The sequence below is a fragment of the Schistocerca nitens genome, chromosome 1, assembly GCF_023898315.1.
Source record: "Schistocerca nitens isolate TAMUIC-IGC-003100 chromosome 1, iqSchNite1.1, whole genome shotgun sequence".
NCBI classification, from domain to species: Eukaryota; Metazoa; Arthropoda; class Insecta; order Orthoptera; family Acrididae; genus Schistocerca; species Schistocerca nitens.
In genome coordinates this window covers 1,012,530,018-1,012,550,510 of record NC_064614.1, presented here as the reverse complement: position 1 = coordinate 1,012,550,510, position 20,493 = coordinate 1,012,530,018, and the positions used below count along the sequence as shown (strand labels likewise).

Sequence of the window (20,493 nt, the reverse complement as noted above, 5' to 3'; positions counted from 1 at the left end):
CACAAGCCCACAATATTACACAGATAGATGGCCAGTCCACTATTGGTAAACTTTTGATAAGCCTCATTAATAGTCTGCAGGCAAATGTCAGCATACTGCTACAATAGTTTACCATTGAACATCTATGAGCAGTAAAAACCTAACCACACTGCTCTTTGCAGAATGATACAGTACATGGGACACTATTGAACATACACTGTCATTGTTTTAACACATGTCCTATTTGTGTTGCACTAATTCCACTATTAAGTTGATGCATTGTTGTTGGTTGAAACAGTAAATTATTTCCCTCTGAAAATCGGCTGTGAACTGTCTGTCTCGGGACAAAAAATCGGGCCTTGATAAATCCTCACATGCCCTACCACCACCACCACCACCACCGCTAGTACCCTTAGATTGTCGATACCAATGCGCAAAGCTCTGTTTATGTGGTGGTTATTTTCCACAATTCCTTTGAACAGGTAAGTATCTTGCATATTCCAACAACAAAAACCCTTTTCTGCACTGCATTGGAGTGTCAACTAGTGAGCACAGTGAAAACTTCATGAGTTTAAAGTTCTATTCAAGCATCAATCATATTTATACATGCAATACTTCAGAAAATATAGAACTTTGAAAATGAATCAATCATTTATAGCTGCCCTATATAATCTTATGAATTCAGTACTGTATAACTAAAAAATAAAAATCAACACTTTTGCAATTTTCTGTGAATTTGCCACAGCCTTTTGAGTATCTAGAATGTGCAATTCTACAAGGTAAATTAAAGTGATACAGCATTAAAATGTTTTCCCTGCCATGGATGGAGTATTATTTTAAGATTAGAAAATAGAGAAACACACTAACAAACGATATCACATGAATTCAGAGTGGGGTAACATGAAATATGGTGCTCCACAAGATTCAGTGCTTGGCCTGTTATTGTTCTTAATCCACCATACACAGGTGATTTACCTAGGATATTAGAGGACAATAAAAATCTGTGATGTTTGCTGATGATACTGTTAAGCTGATAAAAGTGCTCTATCACATCCATACCAGATACAGCCAGGAGCATAATAGAACAGGCTTACAACTAGTTCACGTGTAACATTGTAACCCTTAATCTTACAAAAACTCGTATCAATAGGTTGAGGCAGAACTATTGGTCAGTAATTGCTTTCAGGAGATGAATTATTTAGTGCATATAAGAAAAAGAGTGCCTCTACTAGATTTCGGAACTAATAGTTCCTTCATTAAAGAGGAGAGAGTGATATATGGGAAATGGTTAAAGAGGATGGGCGGATCACTCAAACTGCACTCTACATTTGGGTCTCTCGCCCCAACAACATCCTTCTCTCTTCCGCGATAAAGGAAGTACTAGTTCTGCGAGGTAGTTAGTGTCCCTTTTACTTTCACGTCTCTGTGGAGTAGTAGTAGTAGTAGTAGTAGTAGTAGTAGTAGTAGTAGTAGTAGTAATCACGCAGATATGATTTCAGTTTACTTTAGAAGTTAAGTCTACTATCCATCAAATTATTTACATTATTGGGTAATTGTCAAAGATTTTCATGGCTGAATCCCTGTCTCCTTTCTGTGCCAAACTAAGACTGAGTGATGGAACACATTTCTCCTTCTAGTATTATATGTATGAATGTTACTGTTGTTTATGCACTGTAATTAATTATTGACAGCAAATTTAATAACGGAATAAATGTACTATGGGGCTGTTGTAAGTATGTCCAACTGTTGAAAGAGATGTACACAAGAGGTTCTAGAGCAGGCCTGGTAAAGTATGACTCGTGAGCCATTCCCCTCCCAACGAATGCTTCACCCTCCATAATAGCCATGCCAGTCAACTGCAGGATGACTTTGTCATCATGGACCGTGAGCTGTAATTATGCCCTAAACATAAATGCCCTAAGACAGTAATACTAAAACTTTGATTTTTATTTGGCTATTATGTGAAACTCCTGTACTTCTTCTTCTTCTTCTTCTTCTTCTTCACGGATGGATCACTTAGGACCACGCGTAATCAACATTTGTTGGCCTGCCTTTTCGCCCAGTATTCCTTCATAAACAACGAATGGGCTAGCTTTTGTTGCGTAAGACCATGTATGTCGGTTAGTTTTTCTCTCTTCTTCCTCAAAACCCCGTGTGTTTGTGATTTTTCTGATTTCATTTCTATCATGTAGATTTGGAGACCCTAATTCTCTCAGGTCTTTTTCCATCTGTTTGTACCAGTTCGGTCTTGTAGTTTTGTTCTTTAAAAATGTATGGATTTTGTGCGTTAACCTGTTTGAGTCCATTCTTTCTAAGTGCCCCATGAATTGGATTCTTCTCATGCGCATTGTGTCTGTTATTTTGGAGATATTTTTATATATTTCTGCATTGGGTTTTGGATAATGTACCCCATCTTTAGTTCTTGGTCCTAGGATTTTCCTCATTATCTTACGTTCTTTCACTTCTAATTCCTCTTTTAGTGTTCTGTGTTGAAGGTTTAGTGTCTCAGATGCGTAGAGAGCTTCGGGTCTAATTACTGTTGTGTAGTGTCGTATTTTGCAGTTCCACGAGAGACTCTTTTTGTTGTAAATGTTTTTTGTTAACTGAAACGCCGTCTCCATTTTCTGGACTCTTGATCTGACAGATTTCTTTTCATTACAATTTTCTGCAATCCATTCACCTAAATATTTAAATTCTTTTACTCGAGAGATGTAGTTATTACCAATTTTGAGATCAGAAGGTGCATCTTTGACGTCAGTCATAAATTTTGTTTTTTCAAATGAAATTTGTAATCCTATTTTAGCTGCCTCTTCTTGTAATAATTCTAGCTGTTTCTGTGCATCAGTAATGTCTTGTGCGATCAGTGCCATGTCATCAGCAAATGCTAAACAGTGTAAGTCTATGCCCTTATTTCTTGGTCCCAGTCTGTGTGCTGGTGCACCTGCTTTTTTCCATTCTCTAACAACTTTTTCAAGAGCACAATTGAAGAGCACTGGTGACAGTACATCCCCTTGTCGTACTCCTATGTCTATTTCAAATTCTGTGCTCAATTCTCCCATAAATTTTACTTTGGATTTGGTCTACGTGAGTGTTTCTTTTATGATGTTTGTTGTCTTTTGATCCAGTCCAAATTCTGCTAATACTTCAAAAAGGGATTCTCGGTCTATACTGTCGTATGCTTTTTTAAAGTCGACAAACGTGATGACATAACTTTTGTTTGAAGTACTATGTAAATATTTCATTGAGTTTTTCAAGTTAAGGATCTGTTCCACGCAAGATCGACCTTTTCTGAACCCACCTTGGTATTCGCCTAGTTTTGAATCCAGCTGAGGTTCTGCGCGGTTTAGTAGGGCTTTAGACAGAATTTTGTATGTTATTGACAATAAAGAGATTCCACGATAGTTGTTGGGGTCTGTTTTACTTCCTTTTTTGTACAGAGGATGTATGATTGCAGTCTTCCAATCTGCGGGGATTTTTTCAGTTTTCCAGATTTCATGTATAATTTCTTTGAGTTTTGCAATAAGATTTTCTCCTGCATTTTTCCATAATTCTGCGGTGATTTGGTCTTCTCCTGATGCTTTGTTATTTTTCAGTGACTGAATTATCTCTTTAATCTCTTGTAAACTTGGTGGCTTTGAGTCTGGGTTTCGTTGTGTACGATGGAACTCAAATTTTTCTGCAGGCTTTTCACAATTCAGTAATTTAGAAAAGTATTTTGCAAGAATTTCACAGTTTTTGGTGTTGGTATGAGCAATTTCCCCATCGTCATTTTTGAACTGGAGTGATGGAGGAGAGTACTTTGTTAATTTTTGTTTGAATACTTTGTAGAAATTTCGGGAATTGTTTTTCTTGAAATCATTTTCTGTCTTGCAATTTTTTTTCCTGTACTTATACTAACTAGATTATTAAATATTTTGACTATGAAAAATCCAGGACAGAATGTAACAATATTATGGAAAGGATAGTTACTGCTCACCACACAGCATAGATGCTGAGTCGCAGATAGGCACAACAAAAAGACAGTCAGAAAATGAGCTTTTGGCGAACGAAGCCTTGTTGGCCGAAAGCTCATTTTGCTGTGCCTATTCGCAACTCAGTATCTCCGCTGTATGGTGAGCAGTGACTATCCTTCTCATAATATTTAAATATTTTGGTTGGATTTATTTCACTTTCTTGTGACTAGTTCTGCAATATCAGTTTCATTTAGTGTTGTACGAAACGAAGTTGATGTACCAACTACTCATTGGCCTTTGCATTATGCTGAACAGATTTAATGTACTTCATTGAAGAAAATGTAATTTAGTAAATGTACGTTGATCTCATGGCATGACTTCAGAAATTGCAGCACCTCTTTCTGTTCTCGAAACCATGAATGGATCATTTTGTAAACGGCAGACTACTACTTGAATATCACTTCTAACACTTCCAAGACTAATTTTCATTGGATTATGAAAGAAAATATCTGGCTGTAAAGATTTAAAATTTTTTAAACAATTACGAATATCTCATTGGAACATCATCAATAATGGAAGTTAATCTTGAAACTTTTGCTTTCTTATATTTGTGTTTCAGTTCACAGCAGCTGGGAAATGACAAAAAAAAAACAAGTTTATGTCAGAATCCATTAATATTAGTAAATGTATCGGAAATAGTGTGCTCCTTTGCCAGCAAAAGCAAATTCAAATTATGTAGTATCTGATTTTTATCTCTCCCCTCAAAAACTTGCAACATTCTTTTCTAAGTAAAAAAAAAAAAAAGCTAAACGTTTTGCTGCGCTTGGCCAATGAATTTCAGGATGAAGTAGTGCTTCATTGTTTTTCCTATCAGCTTCTCCAAAAAATTGTTCAAATTTTCATTAAGATAATGATTGATTTCCTCTGCATATTAATTTGTAATTTTCATTACATCTTTCATTGTGGGCAACATTCTGACACTTTTCCCATGTAGTGCTTCCTGTGAGTAATGAAATGCAAAGCTAAACTTCATTCTATTGTTTCTTAACTGAACAACTAAACCATTCTTGCTACCAACCATAGCTGGTGCACCATTGGTACAAATTGCATTTTTTTTTTTAAAGAAAAGCTTCATCGACACACTTTATCTGAATTGAAAATATCCAAACCTGTTATTCTGAGAAACTAAAATAAAGTAACTCCTCATGCGCACTAAAGTCATTTGATATTATGCAAATAAAAATTAGTAGTTAACAGAGTTCTGTTCGATCAGTACTCTTGTCCATGTACGGAGAATAATACCCAAATTTTGAAATTAAATTGCTTAGTTTCTTTTTTTATATTATGTCCTATATCAAGAATTTGACTTTTTTCTCTATGTGACTAAGCAGGTGTTTTAAATTGTTCAGCAATATCATTGTAAACAAATGCGGTTGTCATTTCTGTTGTACATTCTTTCATGAGTACATCGTCACTGACACATTTCTGAGCCTTTTCTGTTTCTAAACATACCACATATGATGCATGTTTTTTGTTTAATTGTAAGACTTGAAGGTTGAGGTAAGTCTTGTATCTCTCTTTTTATCTTATCCACTAAAACACATCATTCGCCATGAAAGTAATGCCTGTGTGTTGCCTCATTGAACAAATTGCTTAAGATTTTTTTACCTATTAGACATTATGATTTCTCATAAAAATTGCATACAAAAAAGTACTTAATCTGTCACTCATTAAAAATATGGTTTTCAGTGTTCTTTCTTTCTGACATTCTTAAGAACTATATTAGAAAAATATCCATAATAATCATAATAACAGCCACAGTAATAACCAAAAGACGGCCTGACCAACAGTGCAATATTACTGAGAATAAATTGGAACAAAACTCTGACAGCAAGCGGTCTAATGAAGCAGCAATGCCTCTTCAATGAGTGAGAGTGCAAGAGTCTTCGTGTTGAGGAAACAATTGAAGAGACACTGACCCACTCGATTGCTGATAAACAAGCAACTGTAGGCTGTGGTGAGACCACGATGACACCGTGCAAGTAGTTGGAAGGGGAAGTGCTCATTGGAGGTGATTGGCCTGTTTTCAGGTGAACACCACATATTATCCTTATTCTGCCAAATGAATTTAGAGATTCACTGATAGCATTGCAATCAATTTGTATAGCTTATATAAAAAGTGTAACAGATGCACTTGCAGAATTTAAGTGGTAATTTTCACAAAATCCTGTTGGGTAAATGTAGAGAAGTGGTATTCAAAGTACACTGCACAGAAAGTCTACAACCCCTCTTGTGTGTCTCATTTAGGGTTCACAATAATAAGAAGAGAGAGATTAGAATGTACAGTTGGGCATACATTATATTTCTATCATTCATTATTTTAATGAAACGGGATAGGTTGTCACAATTTTGGTGCAAGGTATCTTCTGTCAAGCATTGTACAGTAGCTTGCAGAGCATATACCCTGTCAGTTCAAAAAGTTTTGACACTGGATTAATAGAAAAAAGTTAAGTTGGTGGTTATACATAATCTTTTTCCACTTGATTACAGCAGACAGAACTTTCATATAACCTTGTGAAAGTGTCAGGCAGTCATTCTTTGGGATGATCTTCAACTTGCACGTCACATTAGCTTGATTGTCAGTTATGAAGCATTGACCCTTTGTGTGAATTTCTGCACTTTTTCATTTTGTGGGATGTTCATAGTGATAACACCATGTCTTGTCATCCATTATTATTTTTTCAGTAAAAGAATTGTTCATGTTTTGCATTTATATCAAGTTGTGACAGGCATTGACATGTAGTTGTATTTCTTCAGGAGTCAAGTTGTGCAGAGCAAACTTTGCATACAGTTTTCTCTTCTTCAGAATGTTCTGGAGAACATCTTCAACACCTGATTTAGAAGTTGCTCCTTTGAGATTTATGACACAACAACATTGGCACACACAGCCACATGTCCACTACTTAACACTGTCTGCCAACAACTGACTGTTTGAATACACATCTGTTCTTTATAGCTGTTAATCCAAGCTACCACTGTAGCTGCTGCATAGTTAATGCACTAATATCACTTGAACACCAGGAATAAAATCTGTCTCACAACTTTTTGGATGAATGGGTGTATGAAGATGCAAATGTAGAATTTCTGTACAAAATTTATGATCAAGCCTCATTTTTTTCTTTGCATATTGTCATATTTGTCTGTGTGGATGGGTAAATGGGAGAAGGGTTGGAGTGAGCTTGTTTGAGGACAGAGCATTTATAAGTGATCATTTTTGGTACTACAAAGGTTTTGGGATTGCAAATTTATAAAAAAAATAAACTTGATGCAGTTTTCTTCTTGAGGTATTACTTATTCTTCTATAATTTATAAATAAATACCCCTAGACTGTAGATCCATGTACATTTATTATGTGAAGATATACTATATGTTATTATTGTGGACATCAGAATTGAACTGAAAGATACTAACAGCTACAGCTATGATCTTTACTTTTTGAATATGCAGTGTTCAGTGGTGATTCTCGATGTCACTCTTCTGAGGGACCCATTCAGTTATCCATGTGTTGATGGAAACTACATGACATATATGTTCTGATGCAAAGATGTCTGCTGATGAACTCTTTAACTGCCACACACTGCCCATGAAGTGTCTTAGACATAATAATAATAATAATAATAATAATAACAATAGCAAATATTTTTAGTAACAGTTTGTATCATACATAAAAATGTGGGCCTGTGCTTTATTTTAAACATCCCTTTTCTTTCTTCTTCTCTCTTTTTTTTCTTTTAAGTAAAGAACGAACTACTTCAAGTGCAACATCAGTTAAGATACGAACTATATCTTATGTTCTAGGTACAATGCTTTGGCTGTAGGTTTAGCAGAGTAGTAGTTCATTTTTCAGCTCACATGCATTTTTGCACCTGGGGGTATTCAGTCTTATTGTCTTAAGAGATCAACTCAAGGATTTAGCATCAGTAGGAGCTGCCTATACTTGTAATGAAGGGTTATATGACTACAACTTATAGATGAATATAAAAACCTAAGGGAGGGTCCATGCCTCATTCCCTTCAGTGAATTTGCCCTCCATTTATTGTTGTTGCCAGGTGACTGAGGCTCAGAAGTCACTTACAGTAGCCCTTCAAATATATAGTAGAAGCCATTTGGCTACCCCAAGTAAAACAAGAAGTAGAGGAGTTTAGATGGAGTTCGGTAGTGTTATAATCAATATAATACATTGTTGAGGGTTCGCGTCATCAATATGTGCAATAGCGCAATCCATAGTGATCTGTCACTTTTGATGGTCATTGAATTTCTCAATTGACTGTAGTAGATGCAGTCCACACATTGTGCACTTAGTAGATGCAGTCCACACATTGTGCACTACATAAGGCTTTCTGCACTGGACAGAGACAGGAATTCACAAGGAAGGAATGGGCCAAAAAGGGCAACTGATTGCTTCTTTACAGTTAGGGAACAGGATAGAGGTGTGCACTAGGTTTCTACAGAGTGAGGTATGCAAGCTCCTTTGTACTCTGTGAATTGGAGAAGAGGCTGAGGATAGCAGTGATTGCTAAATGATGAGGAAAATGCACATCGTCAAGCAGCATGTGAGGCAGGCTGGGCCAACATACTGGTAGGATGAGAGGCAGTGCAGGCACTGGAAGCGATCCATTTGAGGGGTTTCATGTAAAAACAGTATGCTACTGATCTCCTAGGATTTGAATGAATAGTTTTTTACTAATGCAATAATAAATGAAGTGTCTACAAGGAGGAAAGAACAGTCACAGCTGTCCTTGGAGTAATGTAAAAATGATTTCATATAAACTGATAAAACAAATATGAATGCTGCTTAGCAGTGCAATTGAGAGTGGAGAATGCAAGGGAGGCAATCAGTATGAAGTGTAAGATGACGTCTTGTATAAGGATGTCACAATGGACTGGCGAGCGGTTACACAACAGTGCAGAGTAGTTCAAGCATAATTGCATTGAAGGAACTAGCAGGTGTGTTACACGTGCAAAAATACATGAAACGTAGCAAATAATAAAACTTCAATCATCATATGCAATATGTCAGATATCACAACTACTAAAACATTAATCACCACATCTGATATGCATCAGAGGAGGTTAAATAGAAAGCTCTTTAACAAATCAACAATTGTTGACTGGCTTATGCCACTGCATCTTTAAGGGAAATCCAAATGTTGGCAATAAAGATTGAATTCTTGTTAATGTGCTGCTTCTTAGTTAATGATCAAAGTGAACTGCCACTGCTATGGTGCAAGAGACCTGGGAATCCAGTATTATGTCAGCAGTGTATGTTGTAATTAGAAGACAATTCCGTGAGCCACTAAGTACATCTTCACTTAAACGGTCTTAACCTTTACTAGGTCCATAGAAACTGTTTGATTCACTCTTTGCTTTTCTGATTCCACAGTAGTTTGCATAATTAATCACATGTTCACATTAATTGACCCAATCCTCCTCCACCTGTTAATGCTCATGAATCTGTCTCTGAACACAACATGCGACAGTGTACCAGCCATGTGGGCATATAAATACTGGTGAACAAAACACATGCAGAAATAACGTGGAGATGGGGCTGTAGATAAATATTGGTATATTTTCCGTCATACAGTAACCAATGTACTTTTACAGTGACATTTCCCAACAAGGTTTCTGCTAAAAAGCGGACAAAAAGGTTTTAGGGTGTACCCAGATAAATTGTAGACTTCGAGAAAGAACCAGCTGAGAATTTTGAATACCTCACAGCTAGAATCTGAGCTGGTTTCTGTCACTCGCAGGTTTCGAAAGAATACCTGCATGACTGTGACCTGTCGTTTATTTGTTTCGTGTTAGTGGTGAACCATTTATAAAGGAAGTTACAGCATTTTATCAGAGCGTTATGGTCATTTGTAATGTGTCACAAAATATCGCTCCATTCCTCAAAGGGCAGCTGGCGCAAATTGGGTCTGATTGCAGTAATGGAAAATGAAAACCTCATCTTTTTCACCTCACACTGTGAGATTATCACACTAAATGGTTGACAACATTGTAGATGCATATAATAAAAAAGCAAAGTTTCCAGTATCTGTGTGGGGTTGTCGAGTGACCGAATTAAGCAGTTGGATGACAGAAGGCCAGGTCGTTGCACCTAATGTGTACAGGGCCCGGTCGTTGTCGTCGTCTTCAGTCCAGAGACTGATTTGATGCAGCCCTCCAGGGTACTTTGTCCTGTGCAGCCTTCTTCATCTCCGAGAAACTATTGCAACCTACATCCCTCTACAATTTTTATCCTCCACACTGCCCTCCAGTACTAAATTGGTGATCCTTGATGCCTCAGAATGTGTCCTACCAACTGATCCCTTCTTCTAGTCAAGATCTGCCGCAAATTTCTCTTCTCCCCAATTCTGTTCAGTACCTTTCCATTAGTTATGTGAGCTACCCATCTAATCTTTAGCATTCTTCTGTAGCACCACATTTCGAAAGCTTCTATTCGCTTCTTGTCTAAACTAATTATCTTCCATGTTTCACTTCCATACATGGCTACATTCCATTCAAATACTTTCAGGAAGGACATCCTGACTTGATGTTAACAAATTTCTCTTCTTCAGAAACGCTTTCCTTGCCATTGCCAGTCTACATTTTATATCCTCTCTACTTCAACCATCATCAATTATTTTGCTCCCCAAATAGCAAAAATCATCTACTACTTTAAGTGTCTCATTTCCTAGTATAATTCCCTCAGCAACACCTGATTTAATTTGACTACATTCCAATATCATTGTTTTGCTTTTGTTGATGTTCATCTTATATCCTTCTTTCAAGACACTATCCATTCCATTCAACTGTTCTTCCAAGTCCTTCGCTGTCTCTGACAGAATTACAATGTCATCAGCAAACCTCAAAGTTTTTATTTCTTCTCCATGGATTTTAGTACCTACTCCGAACTTTTGTTTCCTTTACTGCTGCTCAATCTAGAGATTGAATAACATCAGGGATAGGCTACAACCCTGTCTCACTCCCTTCCCAAACACTACTTACCTTTCATGCCAATCGATTCTTGTAACTGGCATCTGATTTCTTTACAAATTGTAAATAGCCTTTTGCTCTTTTTAATTGGCCCCTGCCACCTTCACAGTTTGAAAGAGAATATTTCTGTCAACATTGTCAAAAGTCTTTTCTAAGTCTACAGATGCTAGAAACATAGGTTTGCCTTTCCTTAATCTATCTTCTAAGATAAGTCATAGAGTCAGTATTGCCTCACACATTCCAAAATTTCTACAGAATCCAAACTTATCCTCTCTGAGGTCAGCTTCTACCAGTTTTTCCATTCGTCTTTGAAGAATTCATGTTAGTATTTTGCAGCCACGACTTATTAAACTGATAGTTTGGTAATTTTCACATCTGTCAACACCTGCTTTCTTTGGGATCGGAATTATTATAATCTTCTTGTAGTCTGAGGGTATTTCGCCTGTCTCATACATGTTGCTCAGCACATGGTAGTTTTGTCACGGCTGGCTCTCCCAAAGTTATCAGTAGTTCTAATGGAATTTTGTCTACTCCCGGGGCCTTGTTTCAACTTAGGTGTTTCATTGCTCTGTGAAATTCTTCACGCAGTGTCATATCTCCCATTTCATCTTCATCTACATCTTCTTCCATTTCCATAATATTGTTGTGATGTCAGATGCCGAATGCAGCGTTTTGACACCACGTATAGTGGATGGGTGCCAGGAGGTGCCGTATTAAAACTCAGCGAGAACTTTCCAAATGATTTATTCATTTCCTCTACAGAGCTCTGTTCACCTCGGTCTGCGTCACAAGCCCCACAGTACTGAGGTAGCACCCCCAGTGGCCTGTGCAATGCAACACTGTGTTGTGCCGGCCTTGTTCGCCGGCTGTAGAGTTCCGATTACGTTAGGATGGCTGTGCCAGCAGCCGACTCAGTGACCACTGTCCTCATTGTCTCCGCGCTGCTCCGCTGGGAGCCATAGGCGGCCCCGCTGCTGCTTCTTCCTCGCTAGCGTAGCTGGGAATGTAGCAGCAACGACCACCCCTATTTCGGTGTCCGAACCTGCGGCCCTCGCCTCAGAAGTCTCCAGCTTGTGTCTGGAGCCAAGACGACTGCCCACGGTAGCGAGCCGAAGAGTGGCTCGCCCTGGCTGGCTGCGGACCCCGTGTCGGCCTCAGAGAGTCGAACCAATGACCCGCTGTGGACTGGGATGCTGTCGCTTCATCTGTTGCTGCGTGTAGCCCGACAGAGTGTAACGCCCCACCGTCCAGGAGAGCTGCTATACTTGAATCACTCTCATTAGAAAACAACACCTATTTATACTTGCCTGTGCGCCTCTGTTTCTCTAACGCGTCACTTCGCGTCACGTACGCACCACACCCCAGTTGTGCCAGTGGGCCCATTCTGCCTATAGCGTGCACCATGGGAACTGCTGCGTTTACTCTTTTCAGTGGTTCGACAGCCCTGTGACCTCCATTCCATTTCGCAACCGCTGGTCAGTGAAACTTGATGCAATCCGGCCCACACATGGCTGTAACTTGTGCTCAGAATATCACACAAAACTACCTGTCCCTATCCTAAACGGTGGTGCCGCTACAATATTGTTCTCAAGCGCATCGCCCTTGTGTAGACCCTGTATATACTCCTTTCCACCTCTTTGCTTTCCCTTTGCTTAGGACTGGTTTTCCATCTGTGGTCTTGGTATTCATACAGGTGATTCTCTTACTCTAAAGGTCTCTAATTTTCCTGCAGGCAGTATCTCTCTTACCCCTAGTGATATATGCCTCTACCTCCTTACATTTGTCCTCTAGCCATCCCTGCTTATCCATTTCGCACTTCCTGTCGATCTCATGTTTGAGACGTTTGTATTCCTCTTTACCTACTTCATTTACTGCATTTTTATATTTTCTTCTTTCATCAATAAAATTCCAATATATCTCCTGTTACCCAAGGATTTCTACTAGCAGTCATATTTTTACTTACTTGATCCTCTGCTGCTTTTACTATTTCATCTCTCAAAGCTACCCATTCTTCTTCTTTTGTATTTTTCCCCCGTTCTTGTCAATTGTTCTCTAATTCACTCTCTGAAACACTCTACAACCTTTGGCTCTTTCAGTTTATCCAGACTCCACCTCCTTAAACTCCCACATTTTCGCAGTTTCTTCAGTTTTACTCAACAGTTCATATTACCACGAAGTATGGGGGAGAGTGTCACAGAAACGATACAGGATTTGGGCTGGAAATCATTAAAAGAAAGGTGTTTTTCGTTGCGACGGAATCTTCTCACGAAATTCCAATCGCCAACTTTCTCCTCCAAATGCGAAAATATTTTCTTGACACCAACCTACATAGGGAGGAACGATCATAACAATATAATAAGGGAAATCGGAGCTTGTACAGAAAGATATAGGTGTTCATTCTTTCCCTGCACTATACGAGATTGGAATAATAGAGAATTGTGAAGGTGGTTCGATGAACCTTCCGCCAGGCACTTGAATGTGATTTGTAGAGTATCCATGTAGATGTAGATTTAGATAACCAATAGATTGTGGTCAGAGTCCACATCTGACCCTGGAAAAGTCTTACAATTTAAAACCTGGTTCCTAAATCTCTGTCTTACCATTATACAGGGTGTTACAAAAAGGTATGGCCAAACTTTCAGGAAACATTCCTCACACACAAATAAAGAAAAGATGTTATGTGGACATGTGTCCGGAAATGCTTAATTTCCATGTTAGAGCTCATTTTAGTTTCGTCAGTATGTACTGTACTTCCTTGATTCACCGCCAGTTGGCCCAATTGAAAGAAGGTAATGTTGACTTAGGTCTTTGTGTCGACATGCGACTCATTGCTCTACAGTACTAGCATCAAGAACACCATTACGTAGCATCAACAGGTTAGTGTTCATCACGAACGTGGTTTTGCAGTTAGTGCAATGTTTACAAATGCGGAGTTGGCAGATGCCCATTTGATGTATGGATTAGCACGGGGCAATAGCCGTGGCGCGGTACGTTTGTATCGAGACAGATTTCCAGAACGAAGGTTTCCCGACAGGAAGACGTTCGAAGCAATTGATCGGCGTCTTAGGGAGCATGGAACATTCCAACCTATGACTCGCGACTGGGTAAGACCTAGAACGCCGAGGACACCTGCAATGGACGAGGCAATTCTTCGTGCTGTTGACGATAACCCTAATGTCAGCGTCAGAGAAGTTGCTGCTGTACAAGGTAACGTTGACCACGTCACTGTATGGAGAGTGCTACGGGAGAACCAGTTTCCGTACCATGTACAGCGTGTGCAGGCACTATCAGCAGCTGATTGGCCTCCACGGGTACACTTCTGCGAATGGTTCATCCAACAATGTGTCAATCCTCATTTCAGTGCAGATGTTCTCTTTACGGATGAGGCTTCATTCCAACGTGATCAAATTGTAAATTTTCACAATCAACACGTGTGGGCTGACGAGAATCCGCACGCAATTGTGCAGTCACGTCATCAACACAGATTTTCTGTGAACGTTTGGGCAGGCATTGTTGGTGATGTCTTGATTGGGCCCCATGTTCTTCCACCTACACTCAATGGAGCACGTTATCATGATTTCATATGGGATACTCTACCTGTGCTGCTAGAACATGTGCCTTTACAGGTACGATACAACATGCGGTTCATGCACGGCGGAGCTGCTGCACATTTCAGTCGAAGTGTTCGTACGCTTCTCAATAACAGATTCGGTGACCGATGGATTGGTAGAGGTGGACCAATTCCATGGCGTCCACGCTCTCCTGACCTCAACCCTCTTGACTTTCATTTATGGGGGCATTTGAAAGCTCTTGTCTACGCAACCCCGGTACCAAATGTAGAGACTCTTCGTGCTCGTATTGTGGACGGCTGTGATACAATACGCCATTCTCCAGGGCTGCATCAGCGCATCAGGGATTCCATGCGACGAGGGTGGATGCATGTATCCTCGCTAATGCAGGACATTTTGAACATTTCCTGTAACAAAGTGTTTGAAGTCACGCTGGTACGTTCTGTTGCTGTGTGTTTCAATTCCATGATTAATGTGATTTGAAGAGAAGTAGTAAAATGAGCTCTAACATGGAAAGTAAGCGTTTCCGGACACATGTCCACCTAACATATTTTCTTTCTTTGTGTGTGAGGAATGTTTCCTGAAAGTTTGGCCGTACCTTTTTGTAACACCCTGTATAATCTATCTGAAACCTTCCAATGTCTCCAGTCCTCTTCCATGTATACAACCTTCTTTCATGATTCTTAAACAAAGTGTTAGCTATGATTAAGTTATGCTCTGTGTAAAATTCTACCTGGTGGCTTCCTCTTTCATTCCTTACCCCCAGCCCATATTCACCTACTACTTTTCCTTCTCTTCCTTTTCCTACTGTCGAATTCCAGTCCACCATGACTATTAAATTTTCGCCTCCCTTCCCTATCTGATTCTTTTCTTTTATCTCATCATACATTTCTTCAATCTCCTCGTCGTCTGCGGAGCTAGTTGGCATATGAATGTGTACTACTGTGCTAGGGGCGGGCTTCATGTCTACATTATGCAGGATAAAAAGAGAGCAGCAGACACAAAGTAGAATTGTATTGGAAATGGCTGAAGTGAGGCCTGTAATATTTGTAATGTCTACAGTGCAGCATTAAGAAAAGAAAAAGATTAAACTCACATGTGTGGACAACGTCCATAAAATGTCTGCAATTCCAATAGAGAAGATTATAGTCTACTCTCATTGGTGAGGGGTCAGTAAGAGTTTTGAGAAGTGTAGTCATCATCTTGAGTGAGAAGAGTTCCGTGGGACAGAGGAGAAAGGCCAGGCTGTGGCTAGTCTATGCTTGTTCTCAGGCACGAATATTAAGACTGACGCCGCACATTCCAGCACAGCACTAGTACAGAGTCCATCGTGCACAGCTGTGCTTGGTAATCAAAGTACACTATGTGCTATAGTACACAGGCATGAGATGTGGCAGTACAATGTGAGGGCAAATGGCAAGATTCTTGGTTTAATCCACAGTCTCCCATTCTGTACTGTACAGGAATTTCAGAAGATAGTATAGGACTAAAGTGTTAGCAATGTGTCACAGGTGTGTAGCTTCTCTCACTCATATTCTTCCGAGAACTAATGAATGAGTTAACTGAATGCAAATTGATTAGTAGCTCAAATTGAAATAAAATGTGTGTCTGTTCCTGTGGAACTGCAGGGACTCCACAACAGTAAATAATCAACAGCTCGTAGAAAGATCGATCCCCATTCTCACCACCTCCATAAATATGTAGTAGAGTAACACAGCATCAAACAAGAACAAAACCATAAATACAGACAGTTTATATACTGCAGACAAATGGCACTGCATGATAAGGCAAAACAAGATACCTGATGGCATGACATTTGCACATTCCAAGGAAAGAAAAGCGAGAGACCAAAATGGAGAGCACGGTAAAGGCGACATTACACATAAAGACTACTTAATGTGTCACAGAGATGTAGAGGACCAGAATCACCGACAAATGAAATGATAGAAAGCACCTAATCCCATGACTGAAGGTCGTAGGGGTTCTTGGAACTCAAAAGATATCTTGGCTGTGAAGGGGCGGCAGATTTTTTTCTTTTCCAGGTATTGTTGGCAAGGTGTACCCTGTCCCTTGGCAGTTCTATAGTCGCAGCAGGCAGGGGTGACATGACTTGCCCATGATAGACTTCAGTCTGTCGAAGCGAACAATTACAAAGTTGTCGGCCAGCTATATTTTGGCATTGACAGGTGATATTAGTCACATAATTTGATAGGGTCCTTCATAGTCTGGAGAGAACTTCTTTGTCTTTCCTTTTTTAATTGCTAGGTTTCACAATGACACCCTATCAGCTTGTCTATATGTGGTAATACTGCTCCTCTATCACCTCTCTGAACTAACCTTGAAGTGATTTTGAGATAACTGTGCTGCATTTTTTTGGCAGGTCATTTTACAGTGACATGCTAAGCTCTTTAATTCCTTTAGACCGACACGGGAGGCAGTTCGTGTGTTTCAAAGGAGAACTCATAAGGACTACCATAAAGAGCATGTCCTGTTGATTTGCAAATTTAACTGTTATAAGAAGACAAAATGTATGGAAGATAACAATTTGTCATTGTGTGTGTTCCCAGAATGAGATTTTCACTCTGCAGCAGTGTGTGCGCTGTTATGAAACTTTCCTGGCAGATTAAAACTGTGTGCCGGACCAAGACTCGAACTCAGAACCTTTGCCTTTTGCGAGCAAGTGCTCTACCATCTGAGCTACCAAAGCACGCCTCACACCCTGTCCTCACAGCTTTACTTCTGCCAGTTGCTCATTTCCTACCTTCTAAACTTCACACAAGCTCTCCTGTGAACCCTGCAGAACTAGCACTCTGGGAAGGAAGGATATTGCAGAGACATGGCTCAGCCACAGCGTGGGGGATGTTTCCAGAATGAGATTTTCACTCTGCAGCGAAGTGTGCCCTGGTATGAAACTTTCCTGGCAGTTTCATTGTGTGTGTGGTTTATAAATGGGATAACATTCAAACAATCGTCTTGTGAATTCATTCAACACAGCCATTCACTTTCGGGTGGAAGGGGATGGTTTTCCACTTTTCAGTTCTTAACAATTTGACAAACTGCCTATTGACTTCTGTCTCGGGTTCTTCGGCTGACGTTCATCTAATGATTTTTCTGACGTTTCGCCAGCACGAGTGGCTGGCATTGTCAAAGCTTCACCCTCCATTGCCGGTGGTGAACTGGAGGTGAGCTCGCGGCCGCAGACTATATGTATGTACCTGGCGCGCCAACGTCCGAGGGCTTCTCCGCGGTCATTTCCGGTGCGGTTCTCCTCTTGCTACCTGCGACGTTTGTTCACTGCAGTACGGGAAGCCAGGATCCGTTTACCGTAAGGCTTTCCTCTTTCTTGTTCAAACTGTTCACGTGTTTTTGTATTTCGACAGCTTCTCTGAACAAGCGCATGTGATAGAAACTGCCATTTCTAGATGTGCTGGTCACAAGGGACAGCGAAAATCTGGGACACAGCGTGTATCGAAAACCGACTCACATGGACCGATACCTGCACAAACTGTCAAACCACCACCCGAGCCAGAAAAGAGGCATGGTTAGTACGTTCGTAACGAGAGCAGGACGAATATGTGAGCCGCAACACCTCAAACGAGAAATGCAACACCTGGAAACTGTCCTGAGGAGCAATGGGTACTCCACAAATTATATTAGAGATGTAACAGAGCCAAACACTCGGCGAAGTAAGGAACCAGAAAAAGAAATGTCGGGTACGGCCTTTCTGCCATACATTCCCAGAGTGACGGACAGAATCGGCCGTATATTGCGCAAACATGGCGTAAAGTCGATTTTCAAACCGACAAGGAAGATCAAAGAGTGTCTTAGATCGGCGAAGGAGAAAAGAGACCCACTTGCAATGTCGGGAATATACCGTATACCTTGCACATGCGGAAAAGTTTATGTCGGAATGATTGGACGATCCATTAACACCAGGATCAAAGAGCATAAGCGACATTGCAGGTTTGGGGCAGGTGGAGAAATCGGCCGTGGCAGAGCACGCACTGAATGAGACCGACCATGTAACAAAATTCGCCGACACGGAAGTTCTGGCTGTAGAGAAGCACTATCACACGCGCTTGTTCAGAGAAGCTGTAGAAATCCAAAAACACACGAACAGTTTCAACAAGAAAGAGGAAAGCCTTAAGGTAAACAGATCCTAGCTTCCCGTACTGCAGCGAACAACCGTCGCAGGTAGCAAGAGGAGAACCGCACCGGAAATGACCGCGGAGAAGCCCTCGGACGTTGACGCGCCAGGTACATATAGTCTGCGGCCGCGAGCTCGCCTCCAGTTCACCACCGGCAATGGAGGGTGAAGCTTTGACAATGCCAGCCACTCGTGCTGGCGAAACGTCAGAAAAATCATTAGATGAACGTCGGCCGAAGAACCTGAGACAGAAGCCAATAGGCAGTTTGTCAACAAGTGGCCACGAAAGCCTTAACAATTTTGTCTTAACAATTTGCACACTTGCACAGAAAATCTGGACATAAAATTTGTTCCCTGGTCCACCAACATGCCATCAGACCTTGCAAAAGGTAGCATCAAGTGAGTCACAAATAGTTTTGTCACAGTCCTGTCCATTATATCTGGAACTGGCACTACCACCAAGTACCAAGAAACAAACTCTATTGTTGAAGAAAATATTTATTTTTCAGTTGTATCTGGGAAAAAGCCCCATGATGTCTAAATACATGATTGCAAAAGGCCTACAAGTGCCTAGCAAAGGCTGTAATGGACTTTGCAGCCACATATGTTGTACCCATTGCCCACACTGCAGACACACGCCTACATAGCTTTCTACATCAAGGTGCCATTTCTGCCACTAATTACAAGTAGCAGTTCAGGTATTTCTGGTTCTTTTTGCCACAGTGACAGGCTTGTTGGCAGATAGAAGTAGTGGACAGTGATAAATTCTTGGGATTACAGCTTGATAATAAATTCAACTGGGAGAACAACACCACAGAACTGCTGAAGCATCTAAACAAATCTCTATTGGCAATGTGAACTCTGTTAGGCATAGGGGATATAAAAATGAAAAAGCTGACATACTATGCTTAATTTCATTCTATAATGTCATATGGGATTATTTTTGGGGGTAATTCATCAAGCCAAGCTAAAGTTTTCCAGGCACAAAACGTGCAATAAGAGTTATATGTTGTGTGAACTCGAGAACATCCTGCCAGAGGCCTGTTTAGGGAATTGGGATACAAACTACTGCTTCCCAACATGTTTATTCCTTATTAAAAATTTGTCATTAAAAATATCACTTTTTAAAACCAACAGCTCAGTTCATGGAATCAGTACTAGAAATAAGAATAATATTCACTAGGATTTAAAGTCGCTTACTCTTGTACAAAAAGGTGTGCATTATTCAGGAACACACATTTTCAATAACTTGCCAGCAGCCTTAAAAAGCTTAACAACCAATGAAATTCATTTTAATAAGAGCCTGAAGCATTTATTGGTGACCAACTCCTTCTACTCCATTGATGAATTTCTCAGTAGAACCCTCCCGCCCCCGCCCCCCCCCCCCCCCCCCCCCCTCTCTCTCTCTCTCTCTCTCTCTCTCTCTCTCTCTCTCTCTCTCTCTCTCTCTCTCTCTCTCTGTGTGTGTGTGTGTGTGATTTTCAATCTAACTTGTGCACTATTTCAGTGCAGTAATGTGTTCATTGTAAATAAGTATTGTAGTAGTTATATGTTTATTACCTTATAAATAAAAATAAAATTTAATTTTAAATTCGGTGCATTAATGTGGTCTTAGTAAATGAGAGTTGTAAAATGATCCTTTCATATAGTGTTCATAAAAAAAAATTGACGTTCATTCCACTTGGGACCCGTGGAAGGTAAATTAGCATATTTGTTTTAGTTGTAAATATTTTTGATGTATTATTGTTTTTCTGACATATTCTACAACCTGCAGGACATCCTCACTACAGATTAATTGGAATGAAAG

General features: G+C 40.1%; 1 protein-coding gene across 4 annotated transcripts in view; it reads left to right on the top strand.

The window, feature by feature from the left end:
- Positions 1 to 20,493, top strand: part of LOC126195817 (hyccin) — a 182,590-nt gene that overhangs the window by 134,667 nt on the left and 27,430 nt on the right. The window lies entirely within an intron of this gene.